At 41.3% G+C, this 15,929-nt stretch overlaps 1 non-coding gene across 1 annotated transcript; it reads left to right on the forward strand.

The window, feature by feature from the left end:
• Nucleotides 1–836: 836 nt before the first annotated feature.
• Trnad-guc (transfer RNA aspartic acid (anticodon GUC)) lies at nucleotides 837–908 on the forward strand. Its single transcript has one exon. It is a non-coding gene; the product is annotated as a tRNA-Asp (tRNA).
• Nucleotides 909–15,929: the final 15,021 nt, after the last annotated feature.

The following is a 15,929-nucleotide window of genomic DNA, read 5'->3' on the forward strand; positions in this document are numbered from 1 at the left end:
GTTGAAGATGAAGAAGAAGGCAAGACCGTAAATGTACTGTAAGATAGTGTAGTAACGTGACGTGTTTTTTCTTAAAATTTTATATTTTATAATAATGACAATCACGATACCGTTTGAAACATTCCCTTTTCGAATATTTCGGTTTCTCCCCGTTACCAGTCCTCTTCTCTTACAATAAACTTGCCCCAGGGATTCACTTGGGCCTGGTCAGTGTCACCACACATCTGGTGACCAGGCTGACACGGATTCGAGCACTATTTTCTGCCTCCTTTGTGCTCTTTACAAGTTTCTCGACAGCCTGAATGGTATTTTCCTCGCCAGTCATCTTCTTTTACCCATCCCTTTCTTCGGAAAACTTTCCACCGACACGAGCGAAAATTCATCAGAACAGTCTGGTCGACCGAAAGTGCAACACCTTTGAAAATCAGTCAGTGACTTGTTAAAGTAAATAGTATTGAATTTTGACGCCTTCGTTCAACACACATCTCGTTAATAATAAATTGGTAAGAATCGACTTTCCAGGCTTTAGATACCTCTTCGTTTATTATGGTTGTGTTTCGTTCCATGTGTTACTAGGATTATACAATATCACGTAACATTTGTGATTAATATTTATATTTTTTTTTTGGTAAATTAATCATAATTCAACATTTTTAATTAATAATGATGCAATATTACGAAATAAAATTAATTCAACATTTTTAATTATTTTTAATTCAATATTTGAATTAGTACTAATTTACTTAATAATAATTTAACATTCGAATTAATAATAACATAATAGTGAAACATTGTGCAAAAGAAAACTGAATTTAAAATACGTAGTACAACAAGAATCCTCGATAGTATAGTGGTCAGTATCTCCGCCTGTCACGCGGAAGACCGGGGTTCGATTCCCCGTCGGGGAGGATTTTTTTTTTTCATATAACTCCCAAGAATACATAGAACTGCCCAAAAGTATAGTACAAAACAAGTATTGTCGAGTTCAGCTCAACATTGTTCCTCAGCTGAAACACCATTCCGTGAAATTTCAAATCTTTACCCTCGTGCAGGTAGGTAGTAATTTTTCCTCTTTTGTTTCATTTATTTATCTTAAGTAGTAACCGAGAGAAGAATGATAAATTTAAAGGCTTTTACCCCATATTATCCTTAAACGGGAGGTTAAGCACCTATCAGAATTATTAAAAGTCACACACAAAAATAAACTTTTAACTCTCCTTCGGCCGCCACTAAGTATAGCTCCACTGAGTATCGTTTGTTTCGCGTGTATTTAACTTCCCTTTTCTATCATAGTTACCTTCAAACAATTGTTAACTACAATTTATAATTATCAACCGAATGGAAACGCATATTCAAATTCGGTCTAAAATGTTTCATAGAAATTCTACATCGCAGTTTCGAGTATTTTATTCTCGTCACGGTTCGGGGCTAAATCTCGCCTCGTAGCGAGAACTTCCTTGGCAGTGAAGTTATGAAGAGAGAAAACGGGGCGAAACGAAAGGGAGAAAGAGGTTTCCAGGTTTCTGCTCGGTGACGAGATCAATTCTACTTTGCGCGCTAACGAAAATGTCGTTTCTCGCATCAGCTCCGTTTAAGCTTCCGGAAAGGTGATAAAATCAGTCGGATTTCCCGGGCTGTTTCCCCCCGCGCCCGTCTCTTTCCCCGCCTTCGCCCTCTTTTCTTCGATTTTTCTCCGCGCCGTGCACCCCTGGGGCGCTTGAAGCCGCAATAATTTGCAATTTTTGCGCGACGTCCTCCTCCACGTCGACGTTCGCGACGAGTTTGAAAATAATGTTTCGACAGTTTTCTAAACTTAAATGACGGTCTCCACGGAGCCACCGCTACAATTTCATAACTGTTTTAAACGGCTGACGTAGCCGCGGAGTGACTGCAGTTGGCTCGATTTTATTCGCCGATTAATTATTGGTGATCGAGGAATTATTAAATACTTCGGTAACTCGTTGCTTTTAAATTGATAGGGCGAACGTATAAGTTTTATAGGTAAACTGCGAGATACGGGTTTTATTTATCTATTCTGATTATTAGGGGATGGAAATACGTTGTAAACATAGCAAAAGAAAATAACATAAATAGGATTTAGGTAATGAGATATGAAATGTGTCTGGTAATGTGTTTTTGATATCAGAATTGAAAGCAGAGTTAAATGAAATGATTATGATTGTTGATGCGCAAATTGGCAGAGGAAAGATTGTGGTTAACTGCAAAAACTGTGTTTAATTTCATGAGTGATATACTGAAAAATTAAATTCCTTTTAAGGTAGAACTCCACAAGGTGGGACTCATAAATTACCGAGTTACAATAGAAATGTGATTGTCTTGCATATAGAATGGGTATCTGGATTTGTAGTGGATGTGAGTTTTGCCGCGAGATCGGTCATATACATTTCTACAGATATCTTTGTGAGAAGAGATCTAATTGTAAGCGATGATTACTGTTTCACCCGAATTTGATACTTCGTTACGTAGTTCTTGAATGAGTGTAAAGAGCGCATAGTCTCGATGGGGAGGATTTAGAAGAAATTTAAATACGGTGTAGTTGATGTGATCCCACGAGGGGTTTAAGTCATCGTTCTGCTGATTTTGAATTTGTTTAAAAAATAGAAGCCGAAGAAGAAGTTTGCAATTTTCGCACAACTTTCACGAAGGCGAGGTAAAATTGCAAACTCTGACGGTTTGCATTCTTGAAACAAATTCGATTCCAGTAAAAAGATGACTGAAACATTTCCAAATTTCACGCGGACTACATCATATTCCTTCATCAAAATCCAAGACCACAAATGCGAAAAGCGATCAACTTCGTATGGAATGACCCATACCAAATTTTCCTCTATCAATTTTCTCCATCATCGCGAAAAACTGACTCGCAAGCAGAGATGGGCAAAAAGTTATTTTAATTAAAAATGTCGTGTACAAATTATTATTTAAAATAATTTTTTGCCCATCTCTGCTCACAGGTTCAGAAGCCAGTGTCCAGTACTCTTCCGTGTGAGCGCAGGGATGCACTAATCTACCGAAAAATAGAAATCTGCGCGTAAATTTCACGTGTCGCATAAAGTATGGGATTAAACCGATCGATATCACCGAGGTCACGTAAGTGTCCTCCGCGGATCCATAACCCTTCGGGTAAGCCGAGGACCTTAGGAGGACACGATTGCAAAGCTCAGGCGACACGGTACGTAAGATCGTGGATGGAAAAGGCCAGATGACAGTAGCAATGACACACGACCGCTCATAAAACACCGTGAGAAAGCGCCTTAAAGGAGCGAACGTAGGCACACGTAGCTGGTTTATACTCGGGATTCCAAGTTGAACGTCTTAGCGGGACACGAGCGCGAAGAACCCTCGGCGATCAGCCACATTCCGTTTACGCATTCTGCTCACTGGCAAAATATATCGTCGATAAATTTCTTCCAGTTTCCAGGTGGCCTAGATGCGTGCCTTTTGATGCATGGGTGATGTCGATGGGGCCCCTTTTGGAGATAAAGATATCCTAATGGGGTGTACCACCCTCCCACGCGGGGGTTCGACAATAAAATTTCTGGCTTCCTGTATTCGCGGTTTTGATTAGACTTTTCGGCGATACTTTGGATCACAGGCTTGGGAGATTTGGGTAAAGGATGATTGAAAGGACTTTGTGTGGTTAAGGGGTGAGTACCCATGCAATTTGAGAGGCAAACATTTATAGGTTTGGATGCTCCACAGCTCTGCACACTTGATAGGTTTCATGGAAACCATCAAAATGAAGTTTCAAACGCTTTAGAGCGGCTGTTTGGAATTATATAATACTACTGAGGAAAGGGGAGCTATAGATTTCTTACTTGGGTCACAAACATTTCCCAGTATTAATTATTTATTAAGTAGATAATGCCGCAGATTTATTTAAACGCCTTTAGCGCCTCATCTAATTGAAAACTCCGACAAACACCCACAATCGAATGACCATCAACAAAGGTGAGGCGCGTTAAAAAAAGGGCCAGCGAATCGAGGCTATCATAGGCGGCACGGCAATCAACGCTGCTGCGAAGATAAAAGCAAATAAACCGAGACTTGTCTCACTTCGCGAATTTCGCAGTCGAGTACACGTGACAGGGGAACGCTTTCAGTCTCCACTCTTTTATTTCCACTAATTGAGAGAAGAGTTAGGAAGGGACGCTTCCTTTGAGCCAACCCGAACCGGCGCGTCGCTCCAACGTCCCCTGAAGATGTACATTTAATTTTAAATCGGATCGTGTCGCTCTCGCGACGTCGGAGCGTATCAGGAAGCTCGGCGGGCTGCGCGCAATTCGCCCGGCGTTCGCGGATGCAAATTTCTAAGTCTCGCAACGCTCCCCCGGTGCCTCCGTTTCCATTGCTTCTCGGCGCGTGCAGCGAAACGTGTCCCTCAATGGTATAACCGTTGGAACGAAATTAATTTGACGCGCATCTCGTCGGGGCTGGCATCGATTTTCCCTCGAGCTTCCAGTCGGTTGAATCGAAGAATTTTATCGGTAGTTCAATGGAAGTTTTTAAGAGCTTCTCGAGGAAAGGGTAACTTTCCGCTCGATGTAACGTTCGATGGTTCGTTCCGTGGATCTTTTAATGGAAAACTGATTACCAGGAAGACGGCTTGAATTCACCGTGACAGAGGAATGTGCGGAACTTCGCGATAGCCGGGCGGAGTTTACCGCCGTTCGAGCAGCTTCGGGGTGGAATGCTTTATTACTGTAAGTGGGGGGATGAATATTTTATGCAAAGTTGCTTGTTATTGAGTACGAGATAGAGTTTGGAAATGAGCAGCCTCTTAGGGTCTGTTCTTCGAGACATTGTTGCTGCGTGTACATTGATAAATTAATGTTGAAGAAGCATGTAAATGTAGGCTCGATAGTTGATCTAATTACAAAGATTTATTTCTTTATTTTCTCACTGTATTTATATGCACGAGTTCTAAAAATAATTGTATTTAGTTGACGGATCATGTGGGGTTAAAAACAGTAGGTCATTCAGTTATTTTCGTCTCTTCATGATATTCTGCCATCAACAAAGTGTTGACAGGAGTTAGGTTTATAGCTTACAAGGGAAGATCCCGAACCCGACATTTAAAAAAATTCTGAAACTTTGTGAATATGTAGGGGATTTCCTCCTGATTACAACGCAATTTTTGTTTGCTGCCCAAATTCACTCGGAGGGGGTGAAATTAACCCCCGAATATTCGGCTATTTTCCGATTTTGTGTTATAACTCACGATATGTAAGAGATAGAAAAAAAGTTTCGAGACAATAGTTACTTCTTTTAATTAGACCTATCATTTGGTAAACAACTTAAATTACAGTTCACGAGTTATAACAGAAAATCGGAAAATAACTGGATTTTCAGGGGTCAATTACACGCCCTTAGAGTGAATTTGGGCAGCAAACAAAAATTGCGTTGTAATCAGGGGGAAATTCCCTACATATTCACGAAGTTTCAGAATTTTTTGAATTTCCGGGTTCGGGATGTTCCCTTATTGTTCGCGAGGGACTTTCTCGCGCTATTTCACCCCTCACCACTTTCTTTAATGGCACGCCTCCACCAATAATTTTGTCTTCGACACTCCTCCTGAAACCACCACTGTTCCAACGAGTTCCATGAAGAGGGAAAATTTTAGTTTTCCTGCGAGCGATCACCACATCACGGTGTCAATAGAAACATTGTGCAGGGTCATCATGTAATCTTGCAACCCGCGCTCGCGCGAACAGATAAAGTGGCGACGGTGCCTCACGAACGCATTCCACTACAACCGGCCCGGCGTTCGGAGAGTTGCCAGCGACCGCTGGGCAGCAGTGATGCCCGAGCTTCGAGAATTTTAGGGTGGTCTCTTTCAAATTAACGTGGCAAAGAGCTATTGGGAATTTCCCGGCCCAGGTAAGCGAGCCGCGCGCCCCGCTTTCATGACGGTTTACCACTTGCACCCCAGATTACTGTAACGAGGTTCGAAAACAATGTCGACTGGTCCCGTCTCAATTTCAAAAATTTTACCTACGACAGGGTTGACCGCGATGCTTTACCCCTGTGCGAAGAGAATTTTTAGAGAAAAACAAGTTGGAGGAAAAATTGTTTTAGTAGAAAATGCGATACGAAATTGCAATTATATTAAACTGTACTTGAATTAGTTGGTGAATGACAGCTATCATCAAAGTTTTATTAGGTCACATGTCCCCAAAGAGCCCCTTCTTCACTATACATTTCTTTTCTTTAGCGTGAAGAAAATTTAATACGATTTAATGGCTTGGTTTATTCGTTAAAAATGAATTAAGAATACAAAGAAACGAAAATTTCTGCATACGTGGCCTGTTTTCCACCGGACCCATCAGTTTCGTAGCCAGACACAGAGACTCCAGAAAAGTTCTCGAGCTGCTCAGAGGAGAGCGTCCATCAGAAGCATCGAGTCTCTAAGATGAAAGCTTGTTGACGTTTTGCTTAAAAACCGGCATGCCGCGCGCAGATATCGGGCTACGTGTAAAGACGCAGTTTTATCAGCGATAAAAATGTATTACAGAATCTTATATTCAGGACCAGGCCCTCGTCGAGAGAGATAAAGCCGCGCACGATGCCTCGTGGTACGTGCCTGATCTGCATGCCAAGAAGAATAACAGCCTTCCCTGCCTCCCCTGCCCCCCAGCCCAGCCTCCTTTCTTTTCCTTCTGTGCACCAGCTTTCTGGGAGCCCTTAGTTCGGGTAAAACCGATCGCGATAATTCTCGGTTCGCGAGAGGTGCTTGACGAGAAGAATTTCGCTTCATTATTTCCGACCAGAGGCCTCCAGTCCTCGCGAGCTCCGACTGGAAACTCAAGGGCTGACTGACGGCTCGGGGGAGGGGGGGGGGGGAGGAGGAGGAGAAATGTAAATTTAACTGGACCGATAATCGAACTTCGGGCGAAGTTGCGTTACAGGTGAAATTGTAAATTGACGTGGCGAAGTTACAAATTACGCGTTCGCGGAAACGGCGAAGTACGAGGCAACCCAGTGCTAGTTCGTCGATTCATCCAGGCGCACTACTTGCGTTCCGCCATGCAAATGTGACTCCCGAGTGTTACATGGAACGTAAGTGATGTTAATGGTGGAGTAGTTAATCACAGAAGCATTCGCACGTTTGGCGCTCTTTCGGCGAGTAGAACGAAATTAGGGGGGAGATCGCTCGAGAGAAGGATGGTCGAATGAGAAGGGGTGCATTTATTCTTGGGCCTACTAGTGGAATAATTTGCAGTTAATAAGACCCCTGCAATACTTCAATACTTTTCAACTGATTTTCCCATTTTTTTTTTATAGTTCTTTTGCTAAAAAGGCATCAGCACAATTTTAAATCCGTGGTTAAGGATCATCTTCTATCGCCCATCTTGGGCTCGCTAAAGGATTCCTTCCTCGGGGAACACGAAACCTTGGAACACCTGAATTTAATTCCACCTCCAGCGTCCAAATAATTTCTGCAAATCTTCCCTCGCCCGCGGCTGTTAACGCCAGTTGAAATCGAAGCACAGGATGTCAAACAGGAATGTTTGGAAGGCGATCTGTGTCGACGGGCCGGGAAAAGGATTCGAGCCTTTGGATCCTGCCTGGGCATCCTCTGAACAGATATCCCCAGGTGCAATTGGAAGGCCGATTACCCAGGGATTACTGCAATTGCCAGGGAACCGCTCTCCTATACTTCCGGGGCCATTGATATTCAACTAGGAGCACGCCACGGTAATTTCCCGTGGTCTGAGTATCAACCCCCCCTCCCATCGCGGCGGTGCCCTCCGCAGACCCTCCCAGCCCTTCTTAAACGTTGGTCCGTTCCCCCAGACGCTAAACTTACGACTCAGCAGTCGATTACTTCGAGGCAACTGGATGCCAAGTGATCTCTTCGTCTTGGTCGAAGTTCTGCGCGGTTTGTTTCGGGGAAATGAGAACTCGAGGGTCCCATGTAAACTGTGCATAGTTTGGCGAGGCAGTAATTAAACGGGCTGAAAGAAGTAGATGCTAATGATTTTTCGTCTGGAGTCTTGGTGTTCTTTGTTGCCTCGAGTTTTATTACCCTTCTCGTGGGATTAAGAGCGATTGATTAATACCTCTTGGCATTAAAAATACTCGATTGCTATTTCTTGGAATTAAGAGTACTCGGTTAACATTTCTTGGAATTAAAATGAGGCGATTGATGCTTCTTGAAATCAAGAGTTGTCGGTTAATATTTCTTAGAGTTAGACGCAGTCAGTGTTTCCCTTTTGTAATAAATATTAGAACAGTGTTTCCTAACCTTTTTTAATCAAAATATTTAAATAACTTGTGACCCCCCTTCATATAAGATAAGGTAAATTTAATAAGGTATTTCAGAATATAATTCTAAGTTTAATAATTAAAACTTAAAACTTAAAATATTTAAACAAAAAACCCAGAACCGTGACAACCCCCCGAAAACACTTCGCGAGTCACTTAGGGGTCGCGATCCACCGGTTGGGAATCACTGTATTAGAAGAAGAAAGCACCAGACCGTAAAATTATTTTATTAATAAATTACAGTTTCAATAATATGTAGAACGGTTGGCTTTGCAAATATTTATGTTGGCGTATATCAGAAAATAGGTAGCCCGGCGTGGATTGTTTTTAAAGAATCGAAACCAACGTCGAGGTCACAGTTGCCTCTGACGCGTTGATTCGTCTGTGCTCCTTGTACGTGGGCTCGTACGTTGAAACGAGATCCTCGCTGGAAATGGATTGTCGAGTTCACGTACTGCATCCTTTATCAGCAGCCAGGCTACATCGGAAATAGAAGAGCCAGACTAGTTCTACGAGTTCTCATTTTTGCAGTAGCGCGTTTACAAGGCCTCGGCTGGCTTAAAAGAGTCGCTAATTACGCGGCAGATATCCTTTCATATCAGACCATGTCCTTGATTACAATTGCTAATTAGATCGATTCATCGAGGCCGGCTTTTTATCGGCCATTTCTAGTCGGGGCATTAGCTTGTTATCTACGCATCGTGTTTATACGTTGGAAATGTAAAATGTGATTAAACTGTTCGTATCTTAAGAACATATGTATACATATGCACATACGTTAAAAGTCAATAGATTGATCGCGTTAGAAGATTTCATTGAACGTCGCGAATACATTGGAAATTATTTATTTAACTATGAATGTAAGTAACATAGTCGATTTGAGTTTACTTATTAAATGGTGTCGGGAAATGTGTTTGCGGTAACATACATTTTTCGATGAATAATTATTCTACTGTTTTACGTCACAACGAAATTCATTAACTGCGTCATCTTGCAGATACATTTATATGTATACATATTTATAGCTCGTATAAAGCCAGACAGATAAGACATCGATGGATCCAATTTCATGGTGCATTCAGTTCTGAAACATCACAACTTGGCATATTTTCCCACTAAACATCACTTTTATCAAAGTAAACGAATTTGAAATAATTCCTCTATTTAATAAAAATTCCCGGCGTTCCTTTCATGACCACCCTAGAATTCTGCAAACTCAGAACACCACAAGTGAAAGCTGAACCCACGAACATCTACATACATATCCCAATTTAACCCTTAACGAGTGAGATGGCAACTTTATTCCCTAACTGGTGAGCTGCGGTCGTACATTTCCCAATTTCTATTTCTACTTGCACAGTAGAATTTGACTTTTTCTTCTGAGAAAAGGATTCAAGTATTTTCAGTAAGTACATACGATACCAATAAAATCTTATTTATAAAGAATATAAAACTGCAATTAGTGTTTTTCGCATCCTCCCATGAAAAAAATTTGAAGGGTCATCACGTGGTCCATGAGACTCCATCTCAAGTGAAGGGTTAAAGCATATCAGAATTCGACTATATAGGAATAGGAATTCGAATAGGAATTCGACTATATAGGAATAGGAATTCGAATAGGAATTCGACTATATAGGAATAGGAAATCGAATAGGAATTCGACTATATAGGAATAGGAATTCGACTATATAGGAATAGGAATTCGACTATATAGGAATAGGAATTCGAATAGGAATTCGACTATATAGGAATAGGAATTCGACTATATAGGAATAGGAATTCGACTATATAGGAATAGGAATTCGAATAGGAATTCGACTATATAGGAATAGGAATTCGAATAGGAATTCGACTATATAGGAATAGGAATTCGAATAGGAATTCGACTATATAGGAATAGGAATTCGACTATATAGGAATAGGAATTCGAATAGGAATTCGACTATATAGGAATAGGAATTCGAATAGGAATTCGACTATATAGGAATAGGAATTCGAATAGGAATTCGACTATATAGGAATAGGAATTCGAATAGGAATTCGACTATATAGGAATAGGAATTCGAATAGGAATTCGACTATATAGGAATAGGAATTCGAATAGGAATTCGACTATATAGGAATAGGAATTCGAATAGGAATTCGACTATATAGGAATAGGAATTCGAATAGGAATTCGACTATATAGGAATAGGAATTCGAATAGGAATTCGACTATATAGGAATAGGAATTCGAATAGGAATTCGACTATATAGGAATAGGAATTCGAATAGGAATTCGACTATATAGGAATAGGAAATCGAATAGGAATTCGACTATATAGGAATAGGAATTCGACTATATAGGAATAGGAATTCGACTATATAGGAATAGGAATTCGAATAGGAATTCGACTATATAGGAATAGGAATTCGAATAGGAATTCGACTATATAGGAATAGGAATTCGAATAGGAATTCGACTATATAGGAATAGGAATTCGACTATATAGGAATAGGAATTCGAATAGGAATTCGACTATATAGGAATAGGAATTCGAATAGGAATTCGACTATATAGGAATAGGAATTCGAATAGGAATTCGACTATATAGGAATAGGAATTCGAATAGGAATTCGACTATATAGGAATAGGAATTCGAATAGGAATTCGACTATATAGGAATAGGAATTCGAATAGGAATTCGACTATATAGGAATAGGAATTCGAATAGGAATTCGACTATATAGGAATAGGAATTCGAATAGGAATTCGACTATATAGGAATAGGAATTCGAATAGGAATTCGACTATATAGGAATAGGAATTCGAATAGGAATTCGACTATATAGGAATAGGAATTCGAATAGGAATTCGACTATATAGGAATAGGAATTCGAATAGGAATTCGCAGCATCCGCGAGCCACGAAAACGTCCCACAACTGCATCTATGTATTTGTCGCGTTCTTCCAGGGCCATTTGGCCCCAGCGAAATCGCGCATTTAAATCGAATGTTCATCAAGATGGCGGGGTTGCGAGAGGCCGTGGTGGGAATTAACCCAGGCGACTTCCTCGTCGAACTCACGTACCGTTGCGCAGACCCCTCGTACGCCTTCGGTCTGCACGCCCGTCGACTAACAATGAGGATCGGCCCGCGAGTCCTTCGCCATGATTCCTCGTACGAATGCGTCCCGTGTAAGTGCAAGTTTCCATGTACACGGGACGAGTGGAAAGAGCCTGGCTCGTCTCCTTTGCAGCGCGCCACATGCTTCCGCGAGTCCACGGACCTACGCGGGGGCTATCCAGACGATCTTAAACGAGCACCACGGCCCGATTCGAATCGGATGCTCGGTCTAATTTGCCGTTCACGCGGCTCTTGGTTTTGATTCGAACCCCGAAACCCATTGCGATGCCGCGTTGAATTCCGAATTAACGAGAGCCTCGTGCTCGGAAATCGTTTTCTCAGCTGGCTTCAGTTTCTTCGCTTGTTTCTTGGGGCTAGTATCGCGGGGGAGTGTTGGATGGGAAAGTTTAAGGGGGGAGACCACTGTAGTGCTCCGAAAAGGAACGGTGTTTTCGGGAATTTTTTTCAACCAAACGACGCAAGTAAATCAATGTAGTGCTTACTATAGTTAATATATACATATTGAAGGGTGAAAACAAATTTTTTCGTCAAAATGTGCGCTGCGGCAAAATCGTTTCTATGGCGTTGACAGTGCCTTATCCATGTGGCTAGTCTGAATTCAAAAAGACAAACGTATTTAGAAACTAAGTAGAAGCCTACGTCTATTACGTGGCGATCAAAAAAAGTCAATATCGCGAAAGATAACAAAAGTGCGGACCACTGAATAAAATCATTTTTTGGGGCTAAGGACGCGGAGGAAGTTTACGACTGAAATTATTTTAAAGTCTCCTCTCCTAGATTCCAAAGAAGAAACATTCAAATGAAGTGAGAATCCTAACAACATGAAGCTTGTTGTCTATACTTTAAATTGGTTTAGGTATACATGTGTTTGAAAAAATAATTTACTAAAATATTCTTAAATGCTACGTATGTATATCTCGCAGGACAGTAAGTAAAATCAGCCTCTCTCTAAAAACCCTAGCCTTTTGAACAAATTTCGTGGCATTGTCTCGCTAATTCAGAAGCGGCTGCCTAATTGAGGTGAAAATGTTTGTCAGACAGTTCGACAAAAAGGCGGCGTTTAGGCTTTTCACGAACAGGCTAATTTTACAATTGCCCCGTGACACGTATACGTCGCTCCTCGTCGAAGGGTTAAATAAAACGGAAGAAACGGCGAACGGCGCACTGAAAGGCTCGCGGGTAGAACGAAAGGCGCGTGACCGTCGCGACGCCGTTCCATCCCCATGGCTGACCCGTTTGTATGCGAAACCGAGTTTACGAGGCGGCTTTGTCGTGCTGAAGATAATCCAGGTATTGTCAGGGCCGGCTGATGTCCGGTATTCGGCCAGTCGTTCGAACCGACGTCATTGTCGTTCCACCCTTTTGTAGTGCCCCCTTCCCCGGATGATTTTAAGCCGGTTATAACGCCGCCGTGCCGATGACGCCCGCAGAATGCATGCAAAGGGCGCGCGAGATGCTTTCGATCCCCCTCCCCCGTGCCTCTTCAAGCCACGCTCGATGCCCTGGAATCGAGCATCCGATGGGACTGTGCGAATCAATCGCGACGGAAGCAGCGCTGACCGATGACACCGCGTCGGTTTGCTGATTTCCAGGATTCCGTGACCACTCGACCCGTCAAGTGGATGAGGGCTGATGGCCTGGGCATTGGTGATACCGAAGACAACGGGGAATTGGAACGCAACGGGGTTGATTACGCTCGCTTGGCTTTGTTTCGAATTCACCCTTCTGTGATGACCTGGGCAGGAGGGTACATATGTAGGGGAGACCGGGGCTAAAAGTTCCGGGGGTAAGTTGTTCCGACGGCTCTATCTTCAAAATAAAAAGAGCGTTGTACTTTAAATTATTTTTTCCGTGTGAGTTGATCACGCCACTCTGTCGCCCACTTTAATAGCGTCCGCGACAGCGAATTATGTGGTTGTAAGCAAGGACCTATTAGTCGCGTACCAGATAAGTAAAAAATTTTCTATCATTACTTTTTGGTCTATTTCAATTATTTAACGTCGATATTATAGATTGAATCGTTCTTATGGATCAAATGACATTTAAGAACATGGTGTAATAGTGTTTATCGTTTGAATACATGTATAAGCAGAATAGTCTTTGAAATTGCTACATGTGTCGGTAGGGGCTAGTTGTTACCGTGACTTGGGGCACGTTGTTACCGTAAAAACTTGCCCCGCCGCAAATAGGTCTGTGAAGATAGCACCCCCAAATTCGATTTTTTAAAAAAACTCAACTGCATTCGTTTGTTCATCGTATGCCCATGTTTGCTCATAAAAAAATTTCGTTTGCCCACCCTTCAAAAAAAAAATTATGGCAAAAAAAAATTTGCATCAGCACCCCCATGAAAACATTTTAATGATTTGTCGGTGGGAAATGATTGTCCTTCGTTTGCCCACGTTTGCCCATAAAAAATTTTTTTTTGCTCACCCTTCAAAAAAAGTTATGAACAAAATAAAAAATTTGTCTTCATCACCCACGATGAATGCATTTCAATTTTTTAAAAGAAGGATACGATTATACCCGACCTGGCCACGTTTGCCCACTCTCAGATTTCATTTGCCCACCCTCCAGAATTTAAATAAAAAATAAAAACCTCGAAAAGAAGGGTGCAGGTGAAGCGATCGCGTTAAAGTTCGATTTTTCTAGAAAATATTATCAAAATCGGTCTTTCAACGATGCAGTTCATTAGTTTAGATGTAAAAGAGATTTGCCCATGCATTAATTTCGTATGCCCACCCTCCAGAATCGAATTATTAATAAAGATAGCCAAGAAGTGCGGTACCCGTTGAAGCGATCGCGTTAAAGTTCGATTTTTCTAGAAAATATTATCAAAATCGTTCTTTCAACGATGCAGTCCGTTAGTTTAGATGTAGAAGAGATTTACCCATGCATTAATTTCGTATGCCCACCCTCCAGAATCGAATTATTAATAAAGATAGCCAAGAAGTGCGTCGTTGGAAAGAATTCGAGAGTATCGCGGACATGTGTTTACGTTTCGGCAGTGGCACTCGGGGCTGCGACCCTTTAGGGTATCAGCGCTGCGTGTCGTCATCGAACGTGTCGAAACGTAAACATATGTCTGCGATACCCTCGAATTCCTTCCAACGACGCACGAAAGTCAGTCGGTCTACAGAGTTCGGACGCAACTCTTGCAAGACCGTGCATTCATTTACGGTTTGTGAAGTAACTGTGAGATTATATTATTTTCCGTTGTGCGATATCATTGCGGTAATTAGTGAAAAATGACTAGAAAACCACTCTGGTGATATTTTCTGCACATGCTGCAGATGTGTGAAAAGTGTGAAGTGTTCGATGAGCGATACAAATTTAAGTGTCGTTCCAATAAAGTGAGAAAGAAGTGTGTGCAACATTTTTTGGATAACATGTCACCAAACACCTTCAACCTTTACGGTAAGTACAATTGATTTTGATAATTCATTCGGGAAAAAACGAACGGAAAGGTATTCGGTTCAACGGGTACCGCACTTCTTGGCTATCTTTATTAATAATTCGATTCTGGAGGGTGGGCATACGAAATTAATGCATGGGCAAATCTCTTCTACATCTGGACAAACGATATGCATCGTTGAAACAACGATTTTGATAATATTTTCCAGAAAAATCGAACTTTAACGCGATTGCTTTAACGGGTACCGCACTTCTTGGCTATCTTCATTAATAATTCGATTCTGGAGGGTGGGCATACGAAATTAATGGATGGGCAAATCTCTTCTACATCTAAACTAACGAACTGCACCGTTGAAAGAACGATTTTGATAATATTTTCGAGAATAATCGAACTTTAACGCGATCGCTTCATCTATACCCATTTTTTCGCGGTTTTTATTTTTTATTTAAATTCTGGAAGGTGGGCAAATGAAATCTGAGAGTGGGCAAACGTGGCCAGGTCGGGTACATTCGTATCCTTCTATTAAAAAATTGAAATGCATTCATGATGGGTGATGAAGACAAATTTTTTATTTTGTTCATAACTTTTTTTTGGAGGGTGGGCAAAAAAAAATTTTTTATGGGCAAACGTGGGCAAACGAAGGACAATCATTTCCCACCGACAAATCATTAAAATGTTTTCATGGGGGTGCTGATGAAAATTTTTTTTTGCCATAATTTTTTTTTGAAGGGTGGGCAAACGAAAATTTTTTATGGGCAAACGTGGGCAAACGATGGACAAACGAATGCCGTTGAGTTTTTCCAAAAATTCGAATTTGGGGGTGCTATCGTCACAGACCTACCGCAAATGTATAAATTGTTTCCGCTGTGCTTTAAGATGCGAACATATGAATGAAAGGCGGAAAGGGACACGACTTCGATCGCAGTTATGCGTAAAGATAAATAAAAACTGTCGCTTTTGGTTTTCTTTTAAAGATATTACATTTTTGTTGGTCCGAACCTTCATAAATAACCATTATTAATAAAATTCTGCTTTATTTCATTAGAAAATGAAATATTTCATTAAAAGGCAACTCTTATATCATAGTAACAACTTACCCCAA

The sequence above is a fragment of the Andrena cerasifolii genome, chromosome 7 (genome assembly GCF_050908995.1).
Source record: "Andrena cerasifolii isolate SP2316 chromosome 7, iyAndCera1_principal, whole genome shotgun sequence".
NCBI lineage: Eukaryota > Metazoa > Arthropoda > Insecta > Hymenoptera > Andrenidae > Andrena > Andrena cerasifolii.